General features: G+C 29.9%; 1 non-coding gene across 1 annotated transcript; it reads left to right on the plus strand.

The window, feature by feature from the left end:
* Window positions 1-2,476: 2,476 nt before the first annotated feature.
* Window positions 2,477-2,583, plus strand: LOC114580833. Its single transcript, XR_003702429.1, has one exon. It is a non-coding gene; the product is annotated as a small nucleolar RNA R71 (small nucleolar RNA).
* Window positions 2,584-7,086: the final 4,503 nt, after the last annotated feature.

Raw genomic sequence — 7,086 nt, forward strand, 5'->3', positions numbered from 1 at the left:
TGTATTGAACTGCTGCATTTGATTCATTGCTAGTATAGACTGGGCTTTATTGTATTGATTTTATGATTTCATACCGATCAATTTAATTGACCAGATAGTATTGTTTTGATTGATTCGATTTGATACGATTGATTTGACTGATCGACTGATTTTCTACTGTTTACGGATTCTTCTGAGATTTGAAGTGTATTGAGCGAGCTTGATGGAGTTTTTCCTACTGTTTATTGATTCTTCTACTGCTGCATTGACTACTGATTTGATTTCCATATTTGCATAGATTCATTGATCATGTGTAATAGACTGTTATGGATTTGATTGACTGACATGCATATTATTTCCAGTATCGTACTTTGATTTCAGTTGTAGGTTTTTGGTGACTTGCTGGGCTTTTTGAATCTCATTATATGTGGTTAATAATTTCAGGTCCGAGCAAGGGAGCAGGAATGGAGATTGATCAAGACTGTCGACGAATCCTTTCACTATGGATGCTTGGGGCGTCACACTTAGTCCCTTCATATTAGTTATGGTCCAACCAAGAGCATTCTTATACTCGCTAGGAACCCTAATCAACTTACCCTCTTAGTCTTTTCCTAATTTAGTAGATATGATAATATTTAAGGTTCACTGTTCTCCTAATTAAAAGGGAAAACTTCAAATGAGCAGGTAATGCTTTTAACTCTAACATTAGTGCCTCAACAATAGATTATTTCAACGCCTTTCCTAAGGATGAGGTATCAAGCACTTCAAACCTATATCTAAAATTTCAAAGGGTGTCATAAAGCATTTGAACCAAATTTCTACCTCACTCTCCAATATCATCCTCACATAAAGGATTGTCTAAAGAACTATCCAACAACAAATACTTTACACAATCTCTTACACAATTATCACCTAATTCAACTCTATGATAATCCTCATTTTGGTCACTAGTAAATTTCATTGTCTTTGATAAGTTAAAGGTCACTTTCTATTCTTTCACTCTAATAGTCAGCTCACCTTTTTGCACATATATCATAGCCCTATTAGTATCTAACAAAGTTTTATCAAAGATAACTGGTATCTTTCTATATTCTTCCATATCTAACATAATAAAATCTACATTAAAGATAAAACTATCTACCTTCACAAGCACATCCTCTATTACACCTTAGGATAAGTAGATGAATGATCTACTAATTGAAGGGTAATAGTAGTAGATTGGACTTCTCCTAAATCAAGTATTTTAAATATGGATAAGGGAATTAAATTGATGGAAACTCCTAAATCATATAGTATTCTACTATAAATTATTTTTCCTATAGCCATATGAATGGTAAAGTTGCTAGGGTCCTTAAGCATTTGAGGAAGTTTTTGTTGTAGAATTGAGCTACATTCATCAGCAAAATCAAAAGTCTTAAAATATCCTAATCTTATTTTCTTATCAAGGATATATTTCATGAACTTAGCATAAGTGGGAATTTGTTTAAGGCTTTGGCAAATGGAATATTAATAGTTAACTTTTAAAGATTTTCAAAACGCATAAAAACTACTTATTAAAATTTTGTTTTAACAATTTTTGCAGAAATTGTGGTGGTGACCTTGGTACTACCTCTCTAACAAGTTTATCCTTTTTACCAAGTTGAGCTAGTTACTTAGATTGGGGGTCTTCTACAATTAATTCTGCCTCAATTTGATATTTATTTTAGTTACATTTTCAAGATCTTTCCCACACAATTAAATTACTTTGCATTATTTTTTATCATTTTCTTTTTGATTTATTTTAGTGTTACTATGTAAAGTTCCATGGGTTCTATTAGATCTAGCTAACTTTATTAATTGACTTTCAATATTCATAAGGAAATAACTTGACATTACAAGGGTGTACCCCTTTATAAAACAAATTCTTATAGTGAAGGATTCTTATCATTAGGTTGGATATTTGAATTAAATCTTGGAGGATAATTAGGCTCAAGGTTAGATAAATTTTGAGGTGGTTGGTTCTAGTTACCTTCTTGATTTGGTTGGTGAGAGTTCTAATAAGTATGATTATTTTTATTATTATTCCAACTAAAAATTTGGATGATTTATCTATCGAGGATTATAAGTGTTAGAGTAGGGATTATTAGATTATTTATTTATTATAATAATTGATTATATTTCTCATGTATTAGGATTATTAGAAACTCCATAAATAATTTCTTCCAAAATTATACATGAATTCTGATGTGAATTAATTCCAATGATATCTAATTTTCTAGAGTGGGTACGTGGGTAGTTAATATCGATATGGCATTGGTTTCATAAATGCTAGCCACTTTTTTATGATTTATTCTTTTAAAGGTCCATTAGAAATTATTGGAAAAAACCTACTCAATTAGAGCATAAGCCTCATCAATGGGCATTGCCATTAGAGAACTACCACCAATGTCATCAATAATTAATATAAGGGAACCTATTAGGCCATTAAAAAAAAGTTTGGATGACTTAATAATAAGAAAGGGCATAATGAGGACATTTTCTAAGAAGTTCCTTAAATCTTTCCCATGTTTCATAAATAGATCCAACATTTAATTGGGCAAAATAAGTAACATCATTTCTAAGTTTAACAACTTTTTTATGGTGGAAAAAATAAGGCTAAAATCATATGTGCTACCTCATTCAAAGTTGTTATTGAGCCCAATGGTAAAAAATTAGGCCACATTAGCTTTTTCTTAAGGGAAAATGGGAACAACTTAAGTTTAACAGTAATATCACTAACATCATTATATTTAAAGGTTGCATAGATTTCTAAGAAACTAACCATGTGTAAATATGGTTCATTTAAACGTGTTCCTCAAAATTGAGAGTTTTACACCATTTGGATAATGGAAGGTTTCAGTTCAAAATTATTTGCTTGTATGTTTGGTCAATTTTTACTTTGATGAATACCCTCAACCATAAAGTTTGTGTACTCCCTAAGCGATCTAGATTGCTCATTTTTAGGTATTTATTCAACCATTATAAATTGTTTTTTAAATTTTATAATTTTTCTTAATTTTTTTTAATTTTAGTATCAAAAAAAAATTCTATTGGTTGTTTAATACGACACATTCAACACTAAGCAACATAATAAAATGTAAAACACTACGCAGCAATCGCCAATTAGATATCAAAGGAATTCTAAGCAGGTGAAAATTTAAATTGATAAAGTCAAGAAAGACAAATAAATTAAGCTAATAAATGTTTCATTAATATTAAACGAAAAGTATGAAAATAATTTCACAAGATTTATGTTCCCCATTAAAAATGTCAAAAATGTAATGTGCATGTGCTGTGTTTCCACGCACACTGATTTACTTATATTTATATTCTATAATCATATGTCAAGCTGCACATTATCTTATCAAGTGATATAATGATGAATAGGGTGTCTATCCCACAAGGAAATAATAAGAAGTATTATATACTCACTTTACTACTGCTTACTTTGACGTTAAGTTTATCTCCTAAGCTAATAATAAGGGTTTGTAATTTTAATGTTAAAAACTTCAAAATGCAAAATCAAAGTTTTGTTAATGTTTATAAAATCTAAACCTATGAATCATCAAAAGTACATGATTGCAGAATAATTATGATCCTCATCTCTGTCAAGCTTGTCAGAGCATAACCTGGGATCCTCATAAAGTATAATTAACTATGTTATGGCTTGACTATATTTGGTTGCTCTTTTATTCCTCCATTGATGCTCTAAATCACACTTTTATTTTAATTTATGTATGAATTATATGTAAGCAAATTGAGGTGTGTAGAAGTTAAAAAATAGCATGAATTAAATAAAATTTAAATCCTATTCTAAGAAATGCATGCCTTTCAATTCATCATATATTCAGATAATTTGAATAGCTACATATGGAGGTGTTAATTCACATAATAAAAAAAAACATAAAAAATATTTTATTATTTAAATTGGTTCATAAGTACAAACACTAAATATCAATTATAATAAGAGAAAGTAGAGTTCAAAAATGACCCAAAATTATCTACAATCCATTGGTCAATCCTTTTCTTTGCTACACTCCATTACATGACTCAGGTATAAGAAATGCAAGCTACACACTCCCCTATTCAACATAAACACATTCACACACACTCACAAATGACACTACGAACTAACCCCTCTAAGTTGCCAGCCTCCCTGCATGATGAATAAGGAGACTATTTATAGCTTTTATTTTCTTCAAACCTAGTGTTGTGGTGCTAGCTTGGTGGTACTGCAATGTTCTTGAATCAATGTTTAAATTTAACAATAGTTTCTTTGACTCACTAACACAACTAACTCCCACTATGGCACTAGAAATTTTGGCACTATGATGCCTCAATCTGGCACTACAGTGCTAACTCGATAGCACCTCGGTGTTAATCTCTTAAGTATATATTGATAAGTTCTCTACTTTGGTGTTGAAGTTATGGAGTTGCGACACTAGATTGAGTTCTTGTGTTATAGCGTTGCTTTTTAGTTGTTGTAGCTTTGGTTTAATTTTTTATATGTATATAATTTTTTGCACAAAGCAAAAGGATTACAAACACAAAATAACATAATCAAAGGCAAACAAAATAATGATTTTATCTTATTAGTATGTTTTCTTATCAATGGGCACCAAAAAAACTTTTGATGAAGATTTCTTAATGGTCCTAAATAGTTTTGAATGATCCATTTGATAAGTTAGAATACTGTTGAAAACCAAAGCTAGACAACGATGTTACAAACAAAGAAGATGAAGAGCATCATTATTTTGAACCACATGAGCTTGGTGTACACTAGGGTTTTGATTATTACAAATATTATTGGTTATATTATAATCAAGCTATGTGTGTAGGAAAATTGTTTATAATCTAACACTCTAGGAAGCACACACAATAGATTCAAAACTTAAACTTGTTGAAGCCTAAGGAACTAAACACGAACATCAGCATCAAGAAGACCAAGAATCATGAGAGTATGTCAACTTATAAATTGTAATTTTTATTTTTCTTGAGCCTTTCTATATTTTAGGCATAAAAAGGATTGAACAATCATGCACACACAAGGGGTGATATAAAATTAAATAGATTTAATTAAAGCATTTAATTTTTGATTTAATCATACTTTATGATTTACTTCATACTTTATGATTTGAATGACAATTTTATAAATTCCAAAAATCAAGTGAGATTAATTAACTAAAAGTTAAATTTAAAAATTTGCATAATAAATCATATAGTATGATGCAAATCATACTAGCTAATAAACTATTCAAATTCAAACCATTAAAAAATCCAAAAAAAATTAAGATAGGTGAATTAAAAAATTTGAGCAATTTGTATTGCAAAACTACTGTGTAGTATAAAAATTGAATTACCGTATTATGAATTACCTTTTTTGGAACCTAAAATAATGGGGACAGATTAAAGTTAATTTCATATTGTATGATCCCAATCATACAAACCAAAAAAAATAAAGAGCATGTCTAGTCGAACTCCATTCGAATTGGTTAATCCAATGATCTGAGTCACCATCCTCATAAAGATCGTATTGGATGATCCCCATCATATAGTATGAACAAATGGAGTGCTTGTTCAGATCAACCTCATTCGAATAGGATGATCTAGTCCCATAAGTTGGCAACCTTGTTCAGATCATACTGTGCCATCCTCCCACAAAATTAACCATATTGTGACTTTTAGGGTTTAATTATGAGCTTAATATAAATAATTCTTTTGAGTAGTTTAATAGGAAGTGTTTGGTCATCTCAAGCTTTCTTGGGGGAGAACAAGAGAGTTGAGAGAGAGCCTTTGGAGAGACTCATTCCACTATGTGAGGGAGAGAAGGTTTGAGAAATAGGAGTGATTTTAAGAGATTTAATGAAAGGTTTTCAAGAGATTAGGTTGCACAAAGGTTATTTTTCTTTTTCCATGTCCTTATTTCCTTAGTTTTGATGGAGTAAGAGCTCTTGGGTGTGTGTAACATCCATAAATCCTTAGTAACTAATGTTATTTTAGTTATTTTTCATTTAATTTTAATTGAAATAGGTAATTATGACTCCTATACTGTCCAATAAATTCTTAAGTAAGCTTCGATTAACTTTAGAGTGATTGAGAAAGAGAAAATATAAGTTATCAAAATTTCTTAGGGAGCACCATGGAACCTTATTCTCTACTTGGAAAAGGAATAAAGAGAGGAATTACTGTTCAAGGATGTGTCATTGCTATATCTATCTCTCAAATTAGAAGATTCTAGGAGAATTTGGAATATTTTGCTAGGTGTATTGGAATTGGGAAGGCTAGCACCAAGTTAAATTAGTGGTTTTTAAATATCAAAATATCTAAATTCATTTGTGAAAAACCCTCACCAATCCATTGTTGGAGAAGAGAGGAGGATAAGGGGAAGATAAGGTTGGAGAGAAAGGAAGAGAGATATTTCAGTTGGGCATTTGTAGAGCATAAGGTAGACTTATGAACTCCTATTTTTTTTTTTTTTTTTCAATTCTAATGGTTTTATAAATAGTTATGAGTAAAAATCTTTTTTTCTTATGTTTTATTATATTTTTTCATATAACTTTTGGTATAATGTTGTACACTCAATTATGAATATTTTAACAATAAGAAATTAGATTTTCACCAGTTAGTTTTCCTATGCAAATTTTTTAGTATATAAGTTGATTGAGGCTTTTCTAAAAATTACAATAGTTTTTTAAAAGTCTTAAAATATTCATACGAATATCCCCATGAAGTTCAAATTTAAATGGGAAAAATTGAATGAGTATATTTTCATACAAGTAATGTGGCTTTTACTAGCAATTCATGCATCATATAAGCACTAAATTTAAATTATAAATTGGTTATTATTAAATATACACTATACTATTCATAGTATGGAATTGGAGAAATTCTGATATGTGAAAATTGCACTTCTTGAATTATTACAAGGTCAATATATGTTTTTTTTCTGGCCTATCTTTCTCGTGTGGATGTTGGAGGGATTCTGGCCCCACTTATTGAAAGCAAGTGTCGAAGGTTATATTGCACTATTTTATTTTGATTATGCCCACACTTGCTATAAGCCGGTATGGGAGATTAAAGTGAGGCATA

Source organism: Dendrobium catenatum, unplaced genomic scaffold (genome assembly GCF_001605985.2).
Source record: "Dendrobium catenatum unplaced genomic scaffold, ASM160598v2 fragScaff_scaffold_1338, whole genome shotgun sequence".
In the NCBI taxonomy this organism is placed as follows: Eukaryota; Viridiplantae; Streptophyta; class Magnoliopsida; order Asparagales; family Orchidaceae; genus Dendrobium; species Dendrobium catenatum.